Genomic DNA, 23,898 nt, shown 5'->3' with positions numbered 1-23,898 from the left:
ATTCGTTGTTTGTTGTATGTTTTCCTTGTGTATCCCTTTTTTGTATTTGTGCATCTTGTCATGTTGATTCATTATCTCTTGCTTTTGTTATTTTTTTTCTTATTTAAATAATTTCGAACCCTGATTTCTATATTCAAGTTTTTTTTTTAAATTATTGACTTGAAATTTTGTGATTTTTTTCTTTGAGATCTTTTATGAATCTTTTGTAAATTTGTTTATATTTTCTTTATTATCATCATCATTTCTTACTGCAACACGTTGAAGATCTTCGCTTTGAAAGATTAAAGACTGCCCCAGAAAGTATGGACGCACCTAGTCTTCAGTTGTCTGGGCCTGATCGATGGTTCTTTTTTCGGGCTCCGTTTTGTCTGTTTCTGCTTACTATAGGATCAAAAATTCAAACGTTCTTTGCCACGATGCATATTGAAATTCGAAATAGTAACTTTTTTGGTCATACCCCGCTCTGTGTTAGTTAGAAGGTTTTTTGTTGTGCTCAAACACCTTCATTATTTGTTTATCCAAACGAGGGATAGCAGGATCTTTATTTTTTACCCAATTTTTGCCTATGCTTTAACGTGTTATTCCCATCATGGTTGCTAATTGCTGGTTGCACAATTTTCTAACTTACTCCCACCATATTTTGTTCTTTTCCTAAGTGACCTTTCAAACTCTGCATATCATTTGTGCACATTTTTTCAATGATATTCCGTTGAAAGTTCATGTATATTGAAATACACTGTTGGAACCGCAAAAACCGTCATAGAAATGTTGAAAAAATAGGTTGACCTACAGGAGGTAGCTTTTAAAAAGAACTAGTCATCAATAGTTATGAAATGCCAGTATTTTCTTACTGCGTCCATACTTTCTGGACCGGTCTTTATTATGGCAATTTACCTATGACATTCTTGAAGGATTTGCGTTCATATTCTTGGTGACTTCTTTACAATTCTCTCGGCAGATTTCCAGTTAAACTCCCGTTAGCCTAATGATTGAGGCTTTGAATTGCCTAATAACCAGATCCCAATCTTACTAAATATTCAATATAATACCAAGATGTTTTCAGGAATTCGTCAAAAGATTCCACCATAGATTCCCATTAGATAATTTTCCACTGATCTTTTCAGAAACTTTTCCATGAATTTCTTTAGAAATTCCTCCCTCTAGGCTTAAGAGAAAACTCCAGGAATATTTAATCTTTATTAATTCAACTGACTTCTTTGGTCTAATTGAATATTGAAAACAAAAATGGTTTAAAATTTACACAACAATTGATATGCGATTCACAACAGAAAAGTAAAAATAATCATAACAAACACTGTACGTTGAAATTTATCGGTGAATATGATGTTTAAAGGGGTTCCCAAACATCTTCGCGAAATTCCCTAAAGCGCAATCGGGCCGGCCAGGTAGACTGTAGAAGTGCAGCTTCTCTATGGCGTTTGTTGATTCCAATTTTAAACGACACATATGGCATCGAGAACGTCTCTTTCCAAGCAGGAACAAGTTTCTTCACCATCACATCATCGGTTCCTAGCGTGTCGGCAACAAAGTTCTGAATCTGTTGCTCAGTAACGGAATTCTTCACCCTTGTGAAAAAGAGCCAGAATCTGTCGTTCGGATCCCTCTGTTCTACCACTACGGAGCAACGACGACCAGTGTGCATCATGTTATTTCGATCATCAGACGTTGACAATAGCGATGATTCCGCAAGGGGACGATGCTCATTTGGATCTACGGTTTTATTAGTTTCAACACGAGACGCGTTGGATTGTGCAAGCGAGTGATGCAGTAAAGAGATTTCTTCTTTCAGCTTGACTATTTCTATTATCAAGTTTTTTTTCTAGAAAACCTTCCATGCTTAAGAAATTCCTCCATTGATTATTTCAGAAATTTCTCCGCAGATTCTTTCAGAAAACGATCCATTGATTCCAGACATTCTTACAGCGATATTTCTGAGAAGATTAATAGTTTAAAAGTTCTTACATAATTTTCTTAAAAATCTTCCAAATATTTTTACAGAAATATTTTTCAGGGATGCCGTAAGATAACAGATTCCAGAGATTCCAGAGATTTCTTTAAAAATTTCTCCAGAAGTTCTCTCTTTATATGGATTCCTTCTAAAATTGCCCATTGATAAAATGCATCACGAAAAAAATGTCCATTTCAAACCTCTCATCCCCTCCATGGCAAACTTTTAGTAAAGGACCTCTAAAATTTGTGTATGGATCGTCTCACTTTGCTGATCTTTCCTTCCTCATCAAAGCATGACGTGATATATATATATATATATATATATATACACCTTTCCCCTTCAAAAATGTTTTCAGGAATTCCTTCATAACCAAAGATTGTATCAGGAATTCCTCCATCGGTTCCTTCAAAGATTAACTCAGGTATTCTTCTTCTTCTTTATGGCTCTACGTCCCTACTGGGATTTGGCCTGCCTCGCTTCAACTTAGTGTTCTTTAAGCACTTATACAGTTATTAATTGAAGGGCTTTCTTTGCCTGCCATTGCATGAATTTTTACATTGTGTGACTATGATACACTATGCCCAGGGAGTCGAAAAAATGTTCTCGACCGGAACAGGAATTGTACCCGCCATCTCCGGATTGGCGATTCGTAGCCTTAACCACTAGGCTAACTGGAGACCACTGGGATTCTTCAATAAGTTGCAAAAATTCAGAGATTCTTTCAGGAGTTTCTCCATGTATTGTCTCGGAAATATTTCCGAGATTGCTCTAGAAAACTTCCCTAGAAACCACTACATAATTTCCTTAGGAAATTTCTCATGAGGTTTACATATTTTACAGAAGTGTTTCTCTGTGCATTCTTCCAGGATTTCCTAAAGAACTTTCTCGACTTCATCCTTTCAGGAAGTCCATTTTGAGTGAATTTTGATAGAGGATTCCTCCAGGAATTTCTCTTTTTTTAAATAAATTCCTAAAGGAATTACTCAATTTCTTCAGCAACTCCTTCTTGGATTTTTTCGAGAATTTCCTTGAGATTCTTTCAGATTAGGGATTTTTTTAAGAATATCTCCACAGTTTTATACAGAAATTAGTCATTCTGTTTATTCAAAAAATCCTTCAAGGATTTTTCAGAAGTTTTCTGGCTGTTCGAGTCCGTATGAAGTTGATCATCAATACTAACTTCTTTTCTCGATCAGCCTAGATAGCTGTGTAGTGTCGGTAGCGATTGTCTCAATTGGCTAAGAATAACACTACGGACCGCCTGTTCCGGTGGTAAGAATCCACCAACAGGTGACCCCTAATTCATGGTGTGATGCGGCTTTATGCTTACCATGCCTAGGAATGAATGGCTAGGGGGGTCTAATAAAAACCTAACCACTAACGGAGCCTGTGGAGTACCAGGGCGCCCTCCACAGTATGTAGCCCTTACTGCGCTAACCGGAGCAATGGTGCAGTGGACCTTGTGTTTCTCCGAGACAATCAGCTGCCCTTCTTTAGTCTCACTTGAGGCAAAATAAGGGCGGGATTATGAAGATGTTGTTAATTAGTTTAAATTTTCACCTATATGGTTTCGCATTATGCGATTTACAGTGTATTCTGTGTATCCTCGCCTTTGACGTTTTCCAATCGATACCGTTTTGGTTTTATTGTTGCTGTTCTTTGTTGTGCTGCTGTTGCGAAGAGTTTAATCTTACCTAGTTTGGGTAGTGGCTACGGTTAGGATAGCTCAGATCAATCTTCAGCATAAAAGAACAGCAACGATCAATCTTTGCAGACTTATGCAAAATGGTACAGCCCAAGTGGCCTTGGTACAAGAACCTTACTTTCGTAAGGGAAGTTTCTATCTAGGAAACCTTGTGAACCCGGTGTTTGCCACTTTCAGTAAACATGAAATGGCAAACTCGCGTGTCATGCCTCGAGCCTGTGTGCTTGTCAACAACGCAATAGTTGCTACACTCATCTCTGAACTAACCACCAGAGATGTATGTGCTATCACAATTGATGTATCTGTTGGAAACCTCAACAGGAAATACGTCTATTGTTCTGTGTATTTACCGCATGATGAACCATCCCCTACGGATGCTTTCAAACAAGTCATCGCATACTGCACTTCAAAAGGCCTTCCGCTAATTGTTGGCAGTGATGCTAATGCTCACCATATCATCTGGGGCAGCTCAGACATTAACTTGAGAGGCTCCAGTTTGATGGAGTACTTAAGTAGTACAGATCTTGCATTACTTAACATAGGCAACCGCCCAACCTTCATGGTATCTGCTAGAGAGGAAGTGTTAGATATAACGCTTTGCTCTAGCAGAATTAGTCACGAGCTGACCAATTGGCATGTGTCAGATGAAGAATCTTTATCTGACCATCGCTATATCTTTTTTGAACATTTAAATGTTACTTCGCAAACATTGCGTTTCAGGAATCCTCGGTCAACAAACTGGGATCTTTATACTGATTTGATTGCAGCCAAATTTCATGGATATTCACCATCCATTGACACTCCAAGTGATTTAGATGATGCCGTTGATACTACAACGACCTTCATCATGGAAGCTTTTGAAGAAGCATGCCCTCTACGATCTGTGAAGATCACAAGAGGAACCCCTTGGTGGAACTCTGATCTGGCGAAACTCAGGAAACAATGTAGAAAGAGTTGGAACAGACGACGTTCGGCTGGTTCGGAGGCTTTCAGGTCGGCTCGCAAGGCCTACAGGAAAGCTCTCCGGTCTGCTGAACGATCCGGCTGGAAAAACCTTTGTACAAATGTTTCCAGCTTGAGTGAAGTCAGTCGGTTAAACAAAATCCTTGCGAAATCTAAGGATTTCCGGGTGAACGAACTTCGTTTGCCAAATGGCGATCTGACTTCCTCTGATGAGGAAGTTCTGGAATGCTTATTCAGCACACACTTCCCTGGATGTGTGGATATTACGTCTTCGGATGATCCTGATGTCTTTTCTTGTAGTTATGATTCTTTAGCTTCGGCTCGGAGTATTGTAACTATAGAATCGATTGAGTGGGCACTTAATAGCTTTGCTCCTTTCAAATCTCCTCGGGCAGATGGGATTTATCCTATTTTGCTTCAGAAGGGATTTGATTATTTCAAACATGTTTTGAAAAAACTACTTGTTTGCAGTTTTGCTACAGGGTATATTCTCAAATCCTGGAGGGATATTACTGTAAAGTTTATTCCGAAAGTGGGTCGTGCGTCGTATGAAGAAGCAAAGAGTTTCAGACCTATCAGTTTGACCTCTTTTCTTCTGAAATGCTTAGAACGCATTGTGGATCATCACATCCGTGATGTTCATCTGGCCAACGTGCCTCTTCATGTGAACCAACATGCCTACCAATCTGGTAAGTCCACTGTGACTCTTTTACACAAGGTTGTTTACGATATCGAGAAAGCATTCGCTCAAAAGCAATCTTGTTTGGGTGTTTTTTTAGATATCGAGGGTGCCTTTGACAACGTGCCTTTCGATGCCATATTGGAAGCCGCACGGAGTCATGGTATATCTCCAATGATTTCCAATTGGATTCACCAAATGCTCAAAAACCGATATCTCTTCTCGACATTGCGTCTAGCAGGGATTAGGGAATTGAGTGTTTGTGGATGCCCCCAAGGGGGAGTCTTATCACCGCTTTTGTGGAATCTCGTAGCAGATACGCTATTGAGGCAACTCAATAATAGCGGTTTTCCTACTTATGGTTTTGCCGACGACTACCTAACATTGTTAGTTGGTATGTGTATTGCCACCCTTTTCGACCTGATGCAAAACGCACTTCAGGTAGTTGAGGGTTGGTGTCGCCAATATGGCCTTTCGGTTAATCCGAGTAAAACATCTATTGTTCTTTTCACGAAATGAAAGGCGAAACCGTAATGGCGTTCGACCTTTGCGTCTCTTTGATTCTGAAATCGATGTGACTGAACAGGTAAAGTACGTTGGAGTCATTCTTGATTCCAAGCTTTCCTGGACACCGCACATTGAGTTCAGAATCAAGAAAGCTTGTATGGCCTTCGGGCAATGCCGGCGTACTTTTGGTACAACTTGGGGTCTAAAACCCAAGTATATCAAATGGATTTACACAACTGTGGTTCGGCCAATATTGGCTTATGGATGTCTTGTGTGGTGGCAAAAGGGTGAAGTGAGAATGGTCCAATCAAAATTAGGCCATCTCCAAAGGATGTGCTTAATGGCGATGTCTGGAGCGTTCTCTTCAACTCCCACGGCAGCGCTCGAAGTTCTCTTTGACGTTGCCCCACTACACATTCATCTCAAACAAGAAGCACTTTCTTGCACTTACCGGTTACGGGTACTCGGTCTACTAGAGCAAACTCCTGTGGACCGCACATCAACACACACCTCGTTGTTTTCACTTTTGGTGAATTGGGACAAAATTGTCCTTGCTCCAAGTGATCTTACAATTGCTTGTAATTTTCCATATAGGACATTTTCCACGAAATTCCATTCCCGGGAAGAGTGGACATCTGGTTATCTGGAAAGAAGTATTTCGGACGGCATCGTATGTTACACTGATGGCTCCCTTCTCGAAGGTCGAGCAGGTGCTGGTGTTTATTCTCGTGAGCTAAGGCTGTATCAGTCTTACTCACTTGGTAGACACTGCACCGTTTTTCAGGCCGAAATCTTTGCTCTTAGTGCGGAGTGCAATCAGCACTTCAGCAGCACGTAATGGGCAAAGTAATATACTTCTGTTCAGATAGCCAGGCTGCAAATAAAGCACTTGCTTCGGCTAACTCCAGGTCGAAGATAGTTATCGCTTGTCGAACTCAAATCGAGGAGCTGAATTCAGCAAACGCTGTTCACCTTCTATGGGTACCTGGTCATTCTTCCATCGCTGGAAATGAATTGGCTGATGAGTTAGCTCGCTCTGGAGCATCACATGACTGCATTGGCCCTGAGCCAGCTATTCCGATATCGAAGTGTTGGATTAAGCTTCAGATTCACACCTGGGCTGTCACTCAACACAGACAATATTGGAATAGTTTGGAGTCATGTCGTCAAACCAAATTGTATAGTTCTGAGCCATCCCTACGGGTGGCGAAGTATCTAACTAATCTGTCTAAGCAGAATTGCAGCATGCTGGTCAAAGCATTGACTGGCCACTGCCGACTCAGCTATCACATGGCGAATATTCAGCAAGCTGATTCATTTGCCTGTGATAGCTGTGAATCCGATTATGGAACTTCGTATCATTTGATATGTAGGGTAAAAACACTAGACTTCGCCCCCCTAAAATTCTGCTCTAATCTTCGCCACTTCATACATAAAAAATGGCATTTGTATGGAGGGGGCGAAGACTAGAGCAGTGGCGAAGTCTAGTGCTTTTACCCTAACTGTCCAGTTTTCGCGCAACTGCGTTTCCGAGTATTCGGTAAACACTTATTAAGTGAAACTAACTTCAGAAACCTGAATCTTCAGGATATTCTGTTGTTCTTAACCCGCTGTGGTAAAGAGCTATAGGCTCTCTTTCGCTTTATGCGTTATTACAGTGCCCTTTTCAGGGCGCTGTTTGAACCCATTGTGGTACGCTTGTGCGTTAGTACCCTCTTCCAGGGTATTTTTCCTATTTCCCTACCTGTCCCTATCCCCATCCAAATCCTTTTTCCTTCCTTTTCCCTCAGGTAGATGATGAAAAAGGCTGTTATTTTGGCGATGGCACAAATGTCCCAAATGGAGGATAACGTGCCTCTGGAGCCGGCCTTCTGATACCTTGATACCTGTGCATTAAGGTGGCCCACACTTATATGAAAAACAAAAATTTCGAAAAATGCTAAGTCTTACCTCCTCAATCAGTTGTTTTGGACTCCCAGAAGCTACGTTCAAAATTTGAGCAAAATCGATTGAGCCTAAGGGGGCGCTCAAAACGCTTGAAGTTTGTATGGGAAAACTTGGTCAAATGTATGCAGAAATTTTAAGTTTTCGAATTTTGCCGCTAGGTGGCGCTGTAAGCGTTCAATAATCAAACCCTTTGGTATTATTGTAGGTGACTATATGCCAAACAACTTTGTCGAAGACCGCAAGTTGATCCAACGTCTGTGAAAAAAGTTATACCCTAGGAAAAGTGAGGATAAACTTTATTTTTATTTTTCCAATACATGTAAAGGAATAATATCAATAATGGAATCTCAATACTTTGCCTCACTTTGCCTAGGGTATAACTTTTTTCACAGCCGTCGGATCACTTCGCGGTCTTCGACAAAGTTCTCTGGCATATAGTCACCTACAATAATACCAAAGGGTTTGATTATTGAACGCTTACAGCGCCACCTAGCGGCAAAATTCGAAAACTTAAAATTTCTGCATACATTTGGCCAAGTTTTCCCATACAAACTTCAAGCGTTTTGAGCGCCCCCTTAGGCTCAACCGATTTTGCTCAAATTTTGAACGTAGCTTCTGGGAGTCCAACACAACTGATTTAGGAGGTAAGACTTGGTATTTTTCGAAATTTTTGTTTTTCATATAAGTGTGGGCCACCCTACTGTGCATTCTTCCAGGATTTCCTAAAGAACTTTCTCGACTTCATCCTTTCAGGAAGTCCATTTTGAGTGAATTTTGATAGAGGATTCCTCCAGGAATTTCTCTTTTTTTAAATAAATTCCTAAAGGAACTACTCAATTTCTTCAGCAACTCCTTCTTGGATTTCTTTGAGAATTTCCTTGAGATTCTTTCAGATCAGGGATTTTTTTTTAAGAATATCTCCACAGTTTTTTACAGAAATTAGTCATTCTGTTTATTCAAAAAATCCTTCAAGGATTTTTCAGAAGTTTCTCCACGGATTCTCTCTGAAACTAATTCAAGAATTCCCCCAGATATATTTCCAAAGACTCCTTCAGTAGTTTAAGGATTTTTCCATAAATATCAGCAAGGGATTTCAATAGAAATTCATCTAGAGCATTTTCAGAAATTCTTCAGCGATTCTTTCGGAAATTCTTCCAGAGGCTTCTCCTGGAATCCCTTGGTATTCCGAGGCGAACCAGCCTAGGGCTCGTAAATAAAGCTAATAATAATGATAATAGTCCCTTGGAAAAAATCGTCAGGGATTACTGAAAAAAATTCTAGAAGGTTTCATTTGTCACTGCTCCTGTGGTATATTCGGAAATATCACCTGTGATTCCTCCAGAAATTCCTCCAGGAATTTGTTTATTCCTTTAGATTTTAGAGTTCCTCATGAAATTATACAAAAAATACTGGAGAAATTCTCTGAAGCATTTGGATTCTCTGAAGGATTTTCTAAAGAAATTCCTAGAAAAACCTAAAGTCATTTTTCTGTAGGAATCTCTGGGGAATACCTGAAGGAACTCCTTCTAGATGAATTCATAGACAAATTTTAAGAGAAACTTTTGGAGGAAATCAAGGAGAAATTCCAGGAAGAGTTTCTGAGAAAATCTCTGAATAGATTTCTAATGGACACTCTTGAGGAATTTCTGAAGTAAATCTCGGAAAAACTCCTGAAGGAATCCTTGAAATAATGTCTGCATGAATCCGAGCATAAACTGCAAGCAAAGGTATTTGAGGAATTCTTAAATATCTCCCTGAATATATTTCCAAGAATCCCGGATATGTCCTGAAGCAATCCCTGGATTAACTGCCGGAGATACTTCTGGAGGAGTTCATAGAAGAATTTCTTGCAAATTGTCTGAAGGTAGAAGAGGACAAAAATCCCTGAAACATTGAGGAATTTTCAGAAGAAACCTTGCAGAAATTCTAAGCAAATTTGGAAGAATCCTTGAAGGAATCACTAAAACTCATTTCTTAAGAAATTGAATTTTTCTAAGGAATCTCTAAAGGAATGCCCGGAAATCTAGTGAAGGCTCTGTAGTAATTCTATGAATAATTTCTTTAGATGTCCCTCCCAAGGAATAAATCAGGAAGTAATTTCTGAAAAAATCCCTGAAAACATCTGTGAAGGCATTCCTAAAGCGTCCCCGGAAATTCTGAAAAAATCAATGAAATCAATAAATCCCAAGAGAATGTTCCTGAAGGAATACGAGATAAACTTCTGAGAAACTGAGGAACTTTTGGAAGAATCTGTTAAGAATTTTCTAGAGAATTTTGTGAAGTAATGTATGAGATAATCTCCGTAAATAATCCAGCAAAACAAAACCTCTCGAGGAGCACCTACAAAAATTTAAGAGAGCATTCCTATAAAAAAAACTGTATTTCAGAAAGAATCGCTGGAAAAATTCGGGATGAATACTCGGAGGAACTTCTGGAGAATTTCCTGCAAGAAGTTTTAGAGGAATTACTGAAAAAATAATTTGTGTTGTCTATGATGAAACTGCTGAAGGATTGACTAGAGGAACTTCTCTGCAAAATGTTAAGGATTTTTTCCGGAATTCTTTTTTTTTTGAAGGAATGGCCGGGTTAAAGCCAAGGTTAAAGCTGGAGAAACGCCAGAAACAATATCACAAAGAATTGTTGGATAAATTTCTTACGGAATTCCTGAGAAAAAAAACTAGAAAAACATCCTGTACGAAATTGCAAAGAAACTCCTGAAGGTTTTTTCGGAGGAATAATTCCTCCTTCTTGCTGGAAAAAAGCTTCAGAATTCTATCAGAAATAATTGGAAAAATTTCTGTAGGGAAATCTAAGCAACTCCAAGAGATAGACTCTATTTAAAAAAAAAAACAATCTTGAGTTTTGAGCTGCTTGATGATAGCAGCAAAAAAAAAAGAAAAAAAATAATAATGTTCCGCGGATAAGGAGCAATATTGAAGTAATTTCCTTGGGGGCGTACAGGATATGGGGCGCTGTAATTTGGAAACCTTGGGTGACCAGCTCTGATTTTACCATAACAATAAGGACTGTTCATTTTATAAAGAGGACACCTTATTTGTGTGATATCTTTTTTATTTTTAAATAAAATCATTATCGGTTTTTTGCATAAATTTCCATAGCTATTCTACAGTGTAGGAAAAATATAACATTATACAAATTGTCCTTAGTTATGGAACTGAAGCGGTTTTCGTTTAAACTCAATAAAACCCCATTTCTCAAAATTCTACACAACTTTCCACATATATAACTTTAAAATTTTCATGAACTTTTCAATGTGTTGGGATCTAATACTATTCTTCTAAAGGTAGAGTGTAATAGTTGGTCAGTAATAATGCACCAAGCATTATACAGCTTGATATAGTGAGTTGCCTTGTTATCAATGCAATTGATAAAAAATACTTATTTAAGTCCAGTGATGCAATAACACTACGGAATCAGTTCAAAATTTGTCCAGTATAGAAGAGAATCGCATTCTAAATGATACCGAAGAAAAATATGCTTTAAAGTACATTCTTCATCATAAATTTAATACTTAATGATGGCCATAATTAAAAATTGCATACTTTTTGCTCCATAAATTCAAGTTTTTGATTCTAGAGAAGCTTATTATTATTTATTTTCAGCAAGGTCTGACCCTATGTGATTATATACCTTATTTGAAAATAACTACATGTTAATTTTTATTTTCGACATCATTGTTAAGTTGTATTTGCAATAGAGTACATCGTTATTTAGAAGAACCTTCAAAGAACGAAGCGGTTTTATCTCCGGTAACTGCCATGAAGCACAGTAACCAAGCCAACAATGCTATCAAGAAGCGGTTTTCTGCATTTGAAATTGCATTATTAGTACTTTCGACTAGATCCATTGAAAACATTCAAAATTTAATATTTTTATACATCTTTGTTTAACTAATAAATTTTATTCTGAAAATCGAGTCCAACTTGTAACTTTGATATCTCAACAACCATTATTCCGATTAGGTTTATATTTTGCCAGAATATGTATCACTCAAACTGCTGCAGCATGGCAAACACTTTTATGCAATTAAAAACGATGCACCGATGTTTTACAGAAATTTTGTGTTTATCTTTATCTTGTTTATGTTTATCTGGGAATTGAAAAAATGATCTCTCGAAACACTTTGCCACATTTCTATGAAGTTCAATAATTTTAACCCAATTTATTTATGGTTATTATCTGCTACTATAATGTACTGAACAACTAACCAAGGCTGCTCAAATTTGAACTACGCGTTTTCTTTTTATAGCCTTGCAAAGTTGTCCTCTTCATAAAATGAACAGTCCTTACTTGTATATAAAGAGTTTTATAAATATCCATAGCAAGATCCATAGAGAAGGCATACGATTATAAATTTCTACCTTAGAGCGAAGCTCAAAAGTGAGTTCTTATTGAAAGAAGCAAAGCATGGGTCCCGAGATCAACTATCTCAGGCCTAAAAATCTGTCTGGAGTTTATGTCACACCATGCCATTACATATTGATACAATCTTTCAATTTCAGCCAGAAATTTGTTGGTTTACCGGTACAATTTTTGTCTTATCTATGGCGAATTTTGTTAACTTTATTGGATCATGGTTCCTTTTTGATGGAGTCCCAGATAACCAGTAATCGTATAAGATATTGTATAAGATGATAAAGTGGAGGTCATATGCGTGCATGCCTCCATTTAGGCGCATGTAAAATGCACGCATATCGCCTCCACTTTTACATCTTATGTAACATTTTATACGATCACTGGTTGACTGGGGTACTTTCATATATTCAATGGGCTGCCATCCCTTAAGGAAAAAGTTCCTTATGTCCACTTTTTAAATGTTTCATTTTGCCTAACGTATTCGTGAGCACAAATCTGAAGATCCGTTGTACGAAGCCATTGTGACAGTCACCTTTGGAATATAACAACCGTGCCATCAAAAAACTTCTGTTGAAATCCTTCAAATAATTTCTATTCCACCAGGCGAGAAGAAACAATATGCCTAGTCAGAATGCATTACGACTTTTTTCATTACCGGAAGTTATGAGATCCCTTTTGCACAGTCTTCTACGGATTCCTTTCAAAAGTTTTGTTTAGAATATCTGCCATGGACTTCTTCAGAAATTGCTCTAGAATTTCGTTTAGAATTCCCTCTAGATGATGCTCCAAAAATTTCTTCAAGAACTCCATTAGAAAAGCTTTCATGAGTTTCCTCAGAAACTCCTCCTTACATTCATTCAAAATTCCGTACGAGAACTCTTTCAGGAAATCAACTCTGGATATCTTCGGAGATTCTTCCAACGATCCCTTCAAAAAATCAAATGTTCAGTAATCTTCCAAAAATGTCTCAATGGATTTCTCCAGAAAATCTTCCACAGACTCCTTTAGGAATTCTTTCGGTTTTCTCAAGAGATTTCTTAAGAAATTTCGATGAAGATTTCTTCAGAAATTCTTTATGAGATACCTTCAGAAATTTACCAAGGTTTGAAGTCGACATCTAAGAGCCGAAGGAGAGATAGAGTTGTGAAAGGCGCACCCGGTGGTGCCTCGAATCCAGTTTGACTTTCTATTCCGCAGAATTGTAACTTGTTCTGTGGCTTGGTTGGTTAATGCGCCGGGCTTGGAGTCATGGGTTCGAATCCCACCAAAACAAGTGATATATTTTCCACAAATTTATCTCTCAATTTGCAAATTAAACTTATTTTGTCTAAAAATATTTTAAGATTTTACGTCTATTTCATGTGTTCCTCCTCAAACTCCGCCAGGAAACACTTCCAAAGTTCATCTAGTAATTCGGTTACGAAACCCTTCGAAGACTTCTACAGGTATTCCTTCACAAATTGCTCTAGGGATCATTTTATTTTTTTTATAGATTCTTTCATACAGTCAGGTCTTTTTTACGCGGTTTCATTTACGCGGCCGCGTAAATGAAAACTCTATATAAAAAAAATCATAGTCTTGTTTTTGCATGATTCGTCGAGAAATGGTGAGACTTTTTTTACGCGGTTTTTCGAATTTTGAACTGAGTTTTTTTTTCGCGGTACGTTTCCCCCGCGTAAAAAAACCTGACTGTAATCTCTTTTGATGGTTGCTTTGAAGAATCTTCCACAAATTCGTAAAGGTATTTCTTTAGGCAGTCCACCAGAGATTTGTTTAGGAATTGCACTGAGAATTCCATTCAAAATTTCCGCCGGGAGGGATTCATCCAGGAAATACTGCAAGAATTACTCCGGAGACTCCTCCAGGAGTGCATACAGAGATTCCTTCAGGATTTTCTCAAGATATTTCTTCATGTTTTTTCTCCAGAAATTACTCTGGCATTTCATCTAATGATAACTTTAAAAACTTCTCTGCGGATTCTTTGAGGAATTTATTCAGAAATCTAATCTAATCTAATCTAAGCGTTTTTTTATTATTTCTACAAGAATTCTTCAAGGAACAAATTGCTACAGGAATACTGTCAGAAGTGCTATCAGCGATTCAATAAATAAGAATTTCTCAAATAAAACTTCTCCACGGATTTCTTTTGAAAAGTTTCCACAAACTCCTTTAGGGATTTCATGTAGGGATTTCTTCAGGAATTTTCTTAGATATTACTTAATATAAACTTTTCTAGGAATTCAGCCCATGGCTTTTCCGAAAAAGGTTTCAAAATTTACTGCTAGGATTTCTCCAAGAATTTCCCAGGGGATTTTCAGATTTTCCTCTATAGATTTTTACATAAAAAACTTCACTAGATATTTTCTCAAAAACTTCTTCAGAGATACTGTAGGCGTAATTTGTAGGACTGATACAGCATTGGAGTAGTCAAACTAGACAGTTCCAGAGCTGCAAAGCATTTAGCTTACACAAATAATTATTACATTTCTCAAATCAAGAAATTGACATTTGTAAGGTAGTACGGTCACCCTTACCGTAGTCGGTCGGCCGAGGACCGACCCGTCGAGAGTCCGACTGCTCACACTAATTGTCATACCAATAAGTGATTGGGAGACGGTGTCTGAAGCTCTTGACAATTAAAATAATAATAATGATAATAATAATAATAATAATAATAATAATAATAATAATAATAATAATAATAATAATTTCCTCTCCCGCTTTGACACACATGTGCACAACAGTGTATGTGTTAGATCTAATACCATCCGAAGGAGGTTTGGATTGTGAAAAGAAGATAATCATGTGCGACTGTGGAATCGAGTTCAATTCTAGGCCTGCTGGCGACGGAAATAGTCGAGTGACTCCGTAGCTTGAAGGATTAGAAGCGCCCGTCTAGCGAATTGGGAGTCGAGAGTTCGAGTCTCACCGGAGTACGTGGATTTCTTTTCATAATTCAAATCTCAATTTGTTCATCGAGCATATGTTCTGCTGTGCACATGGATGTCAAAGCATTTCCAACAATATTTTAGTGATTTATGCACAACTTTTTTTTTCATTCGGTTTCTTCAATCCTGAGATATAGCAGTTTAATAAACGGTAATAGAATTAGAATTATTATACTAGAAGCACTCCAACTTTGAGCCAACAAACCAAGCCCCAAAAATGTACCAATTACCTACTTTTCTATATCAAAGAAAATGGATTTGTCAACGGAAGGAAAAATTCAATAAATGAAGTCACCATAATTCCTAAACACATTCAAGACAAAAACTTGTTGAGCATACGTGATTTTTTACTTTGTATGTGTTTTTTGGGAAGTTCTTATGTGACATTTTTAGAAAAATGCCTAAAAAATCAAATTTCACTAAATAGTAAATCGTGAATAACTCTAAAGCGAATAAAAAAATGCCATCCTGTCTTCGGCAAAGTTTTTCCTCATAAAATTTCATATCTTTTTATGGAAATTGTTTTTAATAAGCATTAGGTTGAGATAGTTTTTATGATGGGTAAAATGCATAGCACATAAAAAAATTACAAATTGTAGTTAGTTTAAAAAAATAGTACCAAAAAGTAACCTGCAAAACATGTCGTTAATTATTTTTCCCAAGTAGTTTGAATCTATATCAAGCTGTAAAAAATATATTTTTTTTTGTCTGTATTAACGAGGTTTAAAAAATATAAAAATGGTGGGTATTGCCAATTTTTGAACGGTAAAAAATATTTGTATAAAATTTATGGTCATTTTTCAAAAATCTCGCCGGGGCGGTGATGTTCTTGGCTGTGCATGCATCACTCCTGTAGGGGTGAGTATGGCAGCATAATCGATCGCGTTCGCTATTGTCTCGAGTGAAAATCAAAACAATAGATGCGCGGGTGTTTAGTGTTCAGTATTGTGTTGTTCTTTGCTGAGTATTGTGTTGTTCTTTACAGAGAAGAACATTAATCAAGACAATTAGATGATCGGCATTGAACCACAAAAAACCCCACAACAATTGGTGAGATCTTTCCAATATTATTTATTTAAAAATATTTCTATTTCAGTATATTTACTTTATAACTGCATATAAGTTGAAAATTCGCTATTTTCAACATCCTTTCATCTATTGGAAGATGCTTCAGTTCTGGGCTCTTTCTAAGTTGATGAAGGGATTTATAAATGCTTGCAAGGACTTGGCCAGGTGTGTGGAGCTGAGTGAATCTATGACATTGTAGATAGTAGCGACATCAGCAATGTCAATGGAAATATTCAACTTTGCAACTCCATCCAAGATTTGTGCAAGTATTCATGCTATGCTATGCTATGCTATGCTATTTTTCAAAAATCTCGCCGGGGCGACCTCTAAACATCATTTCTGAAAGTTGCCGCCATACAAATGTTTGTTTCTAACACCCTTATTTATCATTTGCAGGGTGAGCCCCCAAGCTTCTTGATCATGTGCAATTTTGGGACACGCTAATGCTCATGCAAAATTGCACATTGCGCCGCCTAATGACAGATAGGGTATCGCGCTACTTGGGCGGTGGTTTTCTTCGTCTGTTATTTTCGTCTGTTTTCCACTGTAACTCGGTCAATTTTGAACCGATTGACTTGAAATTTTGTACACGGATAGATACTATACCTATCTCACCGCATTCCAAGAATTGTGTCAATTGGTTCAAGATTGACTGAGTTATAGTGGAAAACAGACGAATATAGAAGCCACCGCCCAAGTAGCGCGATTCCCTACTCGAATCAAACAATCACACATCTTTGCCCAAGACACCATATTTCTAAATAATCAGGATTCTGAGATAATTTGAAATTTATTTGCACTAGGCGGCGCTAGCGGTAGAATTGCGAATTATACGTACCATCATCTGTAAGTCCTTTACCAACCAAACAACTTTGTCGAGAATGAACCGTATGATTCGAAATTCTACCGCTAGGCGGCGCTGGAGTGAAAACAAATTTTAAATTATACATATCTCAGGATCCTGATTATTTAGAAATATGGTGTCTTAGATAAAAATGTTGCGAAGATCAAAAACTCTCAGTTGAATTATTATTTAGTTCATTAGGTGGAACCAGTAACAAATTTACAAGAACAGAAACTTTAACTATTAGCTAGAAAATTTTAAACAAGCTGTAACTTCTTACTAAGTGCATCAAAAATTTTCACTGCAAGTTTCCCAACTAGGTAGCTATAATTGGTAGAAATTTGGGCTTTATTTGTACGTGACAAACTCTACGTGAGTTTGAAATGTTTCTAGTAAAATACTCCTAGTTTCACTGCAGGTCATTTAACAACTAAATATATGTTAGGGTTAAATTAACCAAATTTAATGAAATTTTGCAAATGTATCACTAATACATTAGGCTTTGATTACCATTTGACTCGACCAAGCATGGGAAAACTCATTCGCTCACCCGAATGCCGGCGATGCAAAATAGTAAAAAGAACGCCAACAACCCAATACTGAGTGAGAGCACGGCGCACTAAGACCGAACGCAACACGAACGGCTCGCCACCGAAGCGAATCAGGAGAGAAACAAATTTAGTGCGAAATGAATCAGCTTGCATCGATGTGTACGAAAAAGGCCAGGGGAAGTGTACCAGTTATGGTACGATCCGAGCGTCTGTTCACCAAGGAGGTGCGGCTCAAACAGCGTCTGTTCTGGCATCCAGCGGCTGAGTAAGAAACGCTGCACCACGCCCAGCTAGATCCAAGGTGGTAGTCCCATCAGCGCGGTTGTCCCAGTATTGGTTGTGACGTTAAACAGAACTGGCACGATGGCCCTCCGGCGATACAGGAGTGTTGGCGTAGGCCCAATAAGCCACCCGTAAAAATCCCCATTGCGAGAGAAAACACAACTCGATACAATCGGCAAAGACCCACGCGACGAAATAAGGACTACGATTGGAAACTTGGAACCACCCCGAGCAGAAGAAAATATCAACAGTATAATAAAATATGTTATTTTGGCATAATAACTGTATAATGGAATCAGATATTTTTGTGTTATTAACATACCTTATTATGTTATAAACTTGTCTGTCATAAGCGGCAAAATAACATAAATCATAACAAAAAAAAAAATGTTCCAGGAAGACCAATTTAATAACATGTTTAGATTCAATAACAACTTCATAACAATGAATTTTGCAGTGAATATGAAAAACTTGTTGTTGTTGTGTTATAGTTCATCACACATTTGTACATTTTTACAAGTACAATGTTTACGCCTTAATCGGAATAGGAAAGCCTCACTGTAGAATATTGGTAGCAACTTCGGCATAATTGCAGCAGTGCAGATTTGGCGCGATTCTCCGTATATTCATGTATGCTTGTATGTAAATTGCCTTGTTCCTACATTCCTTTGTTACATTCACTGTAATGTCTATAAAACCCCCATAGCAGATAGAATCCATAGGAGATAGGGGTTTCCAGTTAGCCTAGTGGTTAAGGCTATGGATCGCCAATCCGGAGACGGCGGGTTCGATTCCCGTTCCGGTCGGGAAAATTTTCTCGACTCCCTGGGCATAGTGTATCATTGTACTTGCCTCACAATATACAAATTCATGCAATGGCAGGCAAAGAAAGCCCTTCAATTAATAACTGTGGAAGTGCTCAAACAGAACACTAAGTTGAAGCGAGGCAGGCCAAGTCCCAGTGCGGACGTAAAGCCATAAAGAAGAAGAAGAAGCAGATAGAATCCAGTTAATAGATTCGCCCTTATGTGCGACAACATACAATAATAACAAAACTTGGTCTACAACAAAATATATTGTTGAAACGTTATTAAGTGGATGAATCTTAATAACTTGATCATAACAAAATGAGATTGCCCAACAAAACATGTTATAAAAAAGTAATACTTTGATAAGTTTGTAATAACAAATTGTGATATAAAAACAGGTTATGTGATTCTGTTGTTATGAGTTTGATATTCTCCTCTGCTCGGGTGGAATTGCAAGTCACTAGGTTTCGCAGGATGTGACAGGATAATTTACGACGAACTACATACCCGCAACTTCGACATCATGGCGTTGCAGGAACTTTGTTGGACTGGACAGAAAGTGTGGAAAAGCGGGCATCGAGCGGCTACCTTCTACCAAAGCAGTGGCACAACCAATGGACTGGGTACAGGATTTATAGTGTTGGACAAGATGCGACAACGTGTGATCGGGTGGCAGCCGATCAACGCAAGCATGTGCATGTTAAGAGTTAGGGGCCGTTTCTTCAACTACAGCATCATCAACGTCCACTGCCCACACAGTTAGAACAAACATATGATGGTTGACGATGGGTGACGTGAAAATCGTTGTCGGCGACATGAACGCGCAGGTAGGAAGGGAGGAAATGTACAGACCGGTAATCGGGCGAAACAGCCTGCGCGCCGTATCGAATGTTAACGGCCAGCGATGCGTAAACTTTGCAGCCTCCCGTGGTATGGTAGTCCGAAGCACCTTCTTCCCTCGCAAAGATATCCACAAAGCCACCTAGAGATCACCGACCATCAAGCAGAAAACCAAATCGACCACGTTCTAATCGACTGTAAATTCTTCTCGGATATAACCTATGTCCGCACATACCGCAATCCGAATATAGATTCGGATCACTACTGAATCGCTGTATGCATGCGCTCAAAACTTTCGACAGTTATCACCACGCGTCGAAGTCGAGTGGCGTTCGTAACGTAGAAGTGGCTCAAGACGACGCGCAGCAGTTAGCAGTGGCCCTACCAACGGAAGAGCAGCTTGGCGCAGCTACACTTTAAGATGGCTGAAGGGACATCCGATACGCCATAGATAGTACCTCGGTTGCAGCACTAGGCTCCGCGACTCAGAATCACAGAAACGACTGGTACGACGGCGAATGTGAACACTAGGGTGCCAATGGAATGTATGGGAAAAATTTGACCATCGAATTTCAAAAACGGGTAGTGCTCAAAAGTTTCGTCTTCTCAAAACAAGTTCCCATGCAAAATTTCAGCTCAATCGGACTTCGCTAAGTGTTGCCCCAAAGCGGTCAAAGTTTGGCTGTTTTGAAACACGAAAAATATCCATGTATAAGACTTATACTTAGTATGTATAGGGATACATGAAAATTTCGAAATCGATTTTTTTTTTATGCCAAATGCCTTAAAAGTGCATGAAACGTAGAGATCTAGTGTATTCTCAAAAAAATGTTTTTTTGAAAAAAAAATACTTTTTGGACTTGGAAAATTTTTGAATTGGGGGAGTGAAATGTATTTGAAACAGAGGATTTGAATATAGTTGCTGAAATATTCATGGCAATAGTATTGGAACGTGTCTTATATCATCGTTGGCAACTGCTAGCATACTATATGTCATATTTCGTTAGGGTGGTTCATTTATTTTGCTTTAGGGTGGTCCTTTTTGTAGAAAATATTAAAAAAATAAGATTATATTATTAAAAAAATCTTTTATATAACCGTAAGTCATTTTCAATATTAAATATATTTAATTAGGGTGGATCATTTATTTTTAATTGGAGTGGTTCTTTGAGATGGAAATTAAGAACAAAAAAAAATCTAGTAAATTTACCAGCCATGTAAGACTTTGTTAGGGGCCGTTCATAAACCACGTAGACTTTTTGGGGGGAGGGGGGGTCTGACCGAAAATTTTTGTATGGGCAAACCATGATTTCCTACAAATCTTTCGGTGACCTATCTATAATGAGATAATAGCTCAGTGTACCAGTTATGGCTATAGTACCTCAAATTCGCCATAGTTGATTTTCAACCTTTAATGATGCAAATAAAGAAGAAACAACTGATCACGATCACAAAATGTGGCTGCAATCCTTAAAACTTTACAATTTGCGCAAATTGTGACAGAAATAATTCATTTTCCTTAACTTTTCTGCTTCCTTGCACCCTATTTCGCCATAGTGTACCAGTTATGGCTAATCCCATAAGGAATGCATGCAAATAGTGCGAAGTGGAACCCAAATTAACAAATGTGTCCATAACTGGTACAGGGTTCCTATCATTGGCACACGCCGTAATAAATGCTAAAAGTAGTTTTGGACCCGTTTCTATATTTTTCCTGAAAAGTATGAAAACTAATCAATCATTTGACATATCGATGACATTCGACGGTCTTTTTCTTCTTTTTGTAGAAATAGTTTTTCTTAGGTAGTGCGATAACTGGTACAGAAACCCTACTACTGTAACGAAACATAACAATTTTCCTAGTCTTTTTCCGATATGCACCACTATTATAGTGCACATGTTTTCCAAAGAGATAAACTTGAAAAAGGATGAATTTTTCTATGCCTTATAAATCTAAGGTTTGTTTACTGGTATCAATTTGTCTCATTTCCGTTGCCTTGTCATGTCCACACCATAAGAAACAATTTGTAATCCCCAGAATCAAGCATATTTCATCAAAGCAATGGCAAGGCTAGTAATAGCACCTCAAAGTTAGCAATTTTGTTTGAAACCGTCAATTCGCTTGTTGTATTATGCAGCATAGTTTAGCCAATTATCACCTCGGACCTAGACTTAAAAATTCATACACAAGTAGTAGAACCTGCCACATTTCACCGTTAACGAGGACAAATTGACCTTCGGTATTGTTAGCAGACCATTTGAAGAATGTTCAATCTAATGGGAGAAATTTACCCTGGCAATCAATTTGACCCCGGTTTACGGTAATCAGAATTAGCAAGTAAGTTAAAGTACAAATGAATAATAACTTAAAAAAGGTAATCACTGCATAAACTAGGTAAAAAGGATAAAATAATATGCAGGTAAACTACAAGAATTATACATAATCAGCTAATAATTTGCAGTTTCCCGAAGTTTCAAAATAATAATTTAAATCTTGAGGATGTATTCATTAAAATAGCATAACCCCAAAAGTGTTTTGCACGTTTTACATCGGAAAAGTAGAGGATACGTTGACTGATAATGACATTATAATGGGCAGCCTATTTATGGCACCCATAAACAAACAGGAACGCTCCATAGAAAATCAAAAAGCGCTCCATAACGAATGAACATATGTTCCATGAAAATGTGCAATGTTATCCATAAATAATTACGCAGAAAAATGGCGCTTGTTTAAAACAATAAAACGCATCGTTGATTTTCAAACTGAGAATTTACTTATTCCAAAGTTATATTTAATTGTTTTCATTTAAAGTTTATCGATAAAAACCATCGATTACCATCATTTCAAATAATGTCAAAAATTTCATTTGTTTCAGCAAAATAAAAACCATAAACATGGTCCGAAAGCACTCACACATCTATAAAATGCTTACCCCAACATCGCTACAACGAAGAAGGTGCAGCAAATCCATCACGCCAACTTCCAAGTGCAGCTTTAGCAGGTTAACGCGCAGGTAGGTACTCACGACGGCATCCACAAAAAGTTGATCGGTTTCGCCTTTTTTGTCTTTTTTTAGTCGTTCTCCTCCCCATCCGCTTACCGACGGTCTAAAAATAGATTTCCGAGCTGTCGCAGTTGCTGCCGTCACCAACACAATCACATTCCGGGTTTGTTAGTGGCAAATGTTGAAAAAACCATATCTCTGTTTGCTTTAACAAACTGTCAAAAATTTCGACAAATGAAAATATGTGTATTATCAAACAATAGAACAGTTCAGTTTAATCTAGAAATCAGTTTGTCGCTATAGTAAACTGAAAATCGGTTGATTTGAACTAGAATTTAATTGTGTTTACAATTTATTTTTCTGCGTGATTGAAAACATTCCATATTTCATAAAAAATGTACCGTAATCTGGGGGATAGTTGATCAGCGGGGTGAAGTTGATCACAATGGGATCCACGTCCTGCAACCGCTGAGGACGCCACATTTTTTTAAATGAAAGAACTTTTGATGTAAATCGATTGTTTGAATATGTTTGAAGAATTTTTGAAGGATTTTATGGCAATTGTGACAGATTTTACATAGAAATATCGAGTTTTTTGGATGTATATTGAAACTCGGTGAGAAGACTGCCCTTTAAAAAATCGCCTCCCAGCAACGCCTTGTATATCAGATGACTCTCAAAACACTTTTATTTATTCATGGTAGGTTTATTGAACATAGCTTTGAGTTAAAATTGATGTTAACATATAAGTATTATCTAAAAAAAGCATGTTTTTGCGAAAGTAAGACGATTTTTTTAGGCAATTGCATACCTTTAGGCGTTTAATTTGGGTCATTTTGTAACCTACTTAACTTTATTTTATTTTTAACATACACCAGTTATAAGAATTTCAAAAACTTATTCAGATTCAGCATCATCAAATTTAGTTTGTTCAATAATTTTCCATTCTTAGAATGTTATATCATTGGTTGATCAACTTCACCCCGGATTGAAAGTTTCCAAATTTGGCCACTTGAGCATTTTTTATAAAATTTAGCAATTTCTTGTAAGAATTTCGTTTACGGAACTTGATACAGGTCCACTCAGTACATGTTTTAAAAATATTTGTTTGGAGTCATGTGCATTGTGCTTGATTTTATTGAAAAGAACAGAGGGAAAGTGATCAACTTCCCCCCAGATTACGGTACCGGTAAAACATGAAATTTTCTCATTAAAAGTGCTATTTTGTACCAATAAATAATACTGAAATGCTCCATACTAAAATACAAATGATCCATAATAAAATGCAAATGTTCCATAGAAAATTAAAATTGTACCCATAGTAAATTGAATATTGCTCCATAGAAAAATAAAATTGCACCATAAAAAAATGAAATTGCACCATAGAAAATAGACAAA

The 23,898-nt window shown here is 37.6% G+C and overlaps 1 protein-coding gene across 6 annotated transcripts in view; it reads right to left on the bottom strand.

Moving 5' to 3' along the window:
- The window catches only part of LOC109417701 (suppressor APC domain-containing protein 2), a 195,990-nt gene that overhangs the window by 110,309 nt on the left and 61,783 nt on the right, over nt 1–23,898 (bottom strand). The gene's annotated exons all lie outside the window — the stretch shown is intronic.

Source organism: Aedes albopictus, chromosome 2 (assembly GCF_035046485.1).
Source record: "Aedes albopictus strain Foshan chromosome 2, AalbF5, whole genome shotgun sequence".
Classification (NCBI taxonomy): Eukaryota; Metazoa; Arthropoda; class Insecta; order Diptera; family Culicidae; genus Aedes; species Aedes albopictus.
This window is presented reverse-complemented; position numbering and strand designations above follow the sequence as displayed.